Source organism: Gouania willdenowi, chromosome 3, assembly GCF_900634775.1.
Source record: "Gouania willdenowi chromosome 3, fGouWil2.1, whole genome shotgun sequence".
Classification (NCBI taxonomy): Eukaryota; Metazoa; Chordata; class Actinopteri; order Blenniiformes; family Gobiesocidae; genus Gouania; species Gouania willdenowi.
In genome coordinates, this window is record NC_041046.1 from 2,497,359 (window position 1) to 2,501,064 (window position 3,706).

Below are 3,706 nucleotides of genomic sequence, written 5' to 3' on the forward strand. Positions count from 1 at the left end.
TTATCCCTTTCTGCCACCGGCACCTGATTATAACCACTTGCGAGATCTAGTGTTGAAAACCACTGGGCACCAGTAAGAGAGTCTAAAGTCTCCTCTATTCGCGGCAATGGATACGCGTCTTTCTTGGTTTTGGCATTTAACATTCTGTAATCTACGCACAGTCTCATTTCCCCCGTTTTCTTAAAAACAGGCACAATCGGTGATGAAAATGGACTTGAACTTGGTCGCGCCACCCCTTTGTCTAACAGCTCCTGGATGTGAGTCTTTACCTCTTCATACTGGGATGGGGGGAGGCGTCGATAGCGCTGCCGCACAGGAGCGTCATCCTGCAAGTGAATCTCATGTTCCACTAATTCAGTGCACCCCAGGTCCCCACCCCCCTGACTGAACACTGAATTATGCTTCTCCAACAGTTTAGCCGCCTGCTGACTCTGCTCAGGGGAAAGGTTTGACCAGGAGAAATTTGGGAGGTCAAGAGGCAACTCATCCGCTTCTACCTGTCGGAAAACTACAACAGCGTCTTGGTCTTCCACCTCTTCAAACACAACAGCCTTTCTAGATTGTTTTAACATCCTCGGAGCCCACATTAACAACAGGGATCTCCACATTTCCTTGATGATTGGCGAGGAGGGCTGATGAGACCAGGAGACCTGCTGGCAGTGTAACTGTTGCTGCTGGTGGCTCGAATAACACAGATGGAAGTGTTAATTGGGAGGCAGAAGTGCATACAGTGTGGATCCACGTCAGGGAGCCGGCTGGGACACACACGGCTTGGCCTGGGGCTCTGGCTTTTCCCAGATACCCTTTTGAGGTCAGAGCTTCTATGTTTTGGCATTTCACTAGTGCTTCCCCCCAACTTCTGTCAGCAGCTTGAATGACAGGCGCTTGAAGAAGACCAGGGCCAAACTGTTCAAACAAACGATTATAACAGCAATGAATGATATTCATTCCGAGGAGCCCAGGCACCGCAAGTTGTGGTTCTGTGGACTCATTGGGGGGATCTTCAACCACCAGAACTCCCATATTAGGCAGAGTTCTTCCCAGGACATCAACTTCAAGCTCCATATAGCCCTTATAGGGGATTTTTAACCCATTAGCAGCCTTAAGTTGTAACCAATGGCATTTTTTTAGCAATCCCACCCCCTCAGGCTTGAAGAATTTTTCAAAAAAACTTTCTCGAATTGTGGTGACCATGGATCCAGTATCCAGTAGGCAAGGGACCATGACATCCCCCATTTTGACCTGTACCACTGGACATCTTCCCACCAGGTGGGAGTAAAGCCTGGTTTGTTCTTTGGGTGAGCCCACAGATCCCATTTCTGATGCTTGGCTCTCTGCACCAGAGGGGCTTAGTTTCCCGACAGCTGAGAGTCAGGACCCCCCCCCAACCACTTGACTACATGAGACAGCTTCTAAAGTAGACAATGCACGACGGTTAATGTTTAAATTAACCCTACAGAACCTTGCAATATGTCCTACTTTATTACAACGATGGCAGATAAGCTTACCATCGCCCTGTACACGGGGCCGTTTTACAAAGCTCTGAGGTTCATCATCAACCTTGGGCTGAGGAAGCTGTGCCGTGAGATGCTGCATTATGGTGTCTAATTGAGACTGCTGTTTACGGAGTGATTCTTTTATCTCTGCTATTTCATCACTTGGTTTAATGGCCACTAGATTAGCACTAGCTTCAACCATTTCCGCAAACTGGGAGTCACAGGAAAATGCTCGAGATCGACTTTTGTTAGAGGTTCTACTGGCTTCTGTCCATTTTATGGCCAAGTTCAATAAAGGAAAGGTTAGGTTCTTTGGAGACACACTGCTTTAGTTCCCTACGTAAGGTATCATCCGAGATGTGTTCCACGAACTGGTCACGCAGAATCAAATCATTGTTTGGAATACCGCCCGGCGTTTTACGGATGGCTACATCCATTAATGACTTTAATGCATGTGAATAATCACGAAGCGTTTCGCCTTCCCGCTGTCTACGTTGGAATAATTGTAATTGTGCGGCTATGTAAGACTGTGTGCAACTGTAATTCTCAGTTAAAATGGTGAAAATTTTGTCTGGAGTATCCCGGTTAACAGAAATCAACTTCAGCCTTGGCACTACCATCCAAGTGGTCTCTAACAAATAACATTTGTTCAGCCCTAGGCATGTATTTAACCTCCAAACACCTACGTACCTCTTCAAGCCATTGGTCAACAGTAAGCAAATCAACACTCATGTTACCAGTAAACTTTGGACACTTGCGTTCTTTAGGCACATATACATAGCGTATCTCAGTTTCATTGTGTAAAATACCAGTGCTAGTGGAAGCCATGTTCAGGGTGGAAGGCCCAGGCCTGGAGTCAGATACCTGGCTCTCTTGAGTCTGTTGGAGCTGTTCCTTCAGTTGTTCATTGGATGCTTTGAGTTGTTGTAGTTGCTCCAGAAGTTCATGCAGATTTTCCATGTTGCCCAGTCACCCCGAGGAGGATGGTGCAGCTTCAGCCGTTCCTTCAGCAGTCCCCCGACGCCGCCGACCTATCACTGTTTTATCCCACCACACCAAAACTAATCAAAACCCAAAACCAGCCAACCCTGCTCGCAGCGCCAAATTCTGTAGCAATTAGAATTAACAATAGGTGTTCAGAATTAACTGAAAAAGGGCTGGAGGTAGGTTGTAATACATTTATTGACACATCAAACAATATAAGCCCAGTAATCACGATAAGTATACTATCACTTTAAAATCAGGGCACACAGCAAACCAACAAAACCACAGCAACTTAAAATACGGCCGCAGTGATAGATAAATATAATGATTACCAGCAATACATAATTACCAATTAAGGTGACATGATTACATTAAAACATATACAAATGGTTAAAAGGTTGGTGGGATAAAAACAGTGACAGGTAAAAAAGATTCACTCACAGTCCTAGAGAAAATACAAGTTATTAGACAATCAATCAAACAGAATTAAACAAATCTATTACAAGTGGAATTCATACCTTTGCCAAAACGGGTCCTTTTACAGCCCTTTACACATCCAGATAGTTATGGTAATTTAACCCATAAATATTCAACTGGAGCTTCACTGTCTCGTTCTGGCCGGAGATTCAATCCCGTTCTGCTTTGATCATGCCTAATTATACAAACGTGCATTTGTTTAGGTTAAAAGGACGGCATGTAAAGTGACTAGTGCAATGAGCTTTAAAAGGCTAAAGAAACTTACAAGCTTTATCTCGGGATTCCGTGCACAGCAGCCGTGTTGTGCTTTCAGTGAGGAGCAGAGAGGGAGATGGACTGATTGTGCGTCGGTTAAATAGGTCCGTCAATACCACGGACGTCCTCCGTGGTTCCCACCCACTGACTTCCGTTCACCCGTTACATAAGGAACCTGTTAACACTTTAAGTTGGGAATTGATTATAGATATTAGTGTATTAGTTACTGGTGTTCCACTGGTGTTTAACCTTAAGAATGGTGTTACACGTTATTTTAAATGTTTCCTGGAGGAAAGAAAAGTGAATGTATTCAATAAATCAGAATTTTTTTAACTGTAGACAGAAATAAAACACCTTCAATAAGTCAAAATAATTACTGATACATTTAAATCTTCAATTGGCTACCAAGATTACATCATGCTATTCTACAAAACGCCTTTCATTGTATACAATTAAGCATTGATTTGCTAGGTAAGGCCCTACTATTCATTTCA

General features: G+C 44.0%; 1 long non-coding RNA gene across 1 annotated transcript; it reads right to left on the reverse strand.

Moving 5' to 3' along the window:
• Positions 1-2,880: 2,880 nt before the first annotated feature.
• LOC114479354 (uncharacterized) lies at positions 2,881-3,288 on the reverse strand. Its single transcript, XR_003675976.1, has 3 exons — positions 3,223-3,288; positions 2,999-3,132; positions 2,881-2,925 (listed from the first exon to the last, which is right to left on the reverse strand). It is a non-coding gene; the product is annotated as an uncharacterized LOC114479354 (long non-coding RNA).
• Positions 3,289-3,706: the final 418 nt, after the last annotated feature.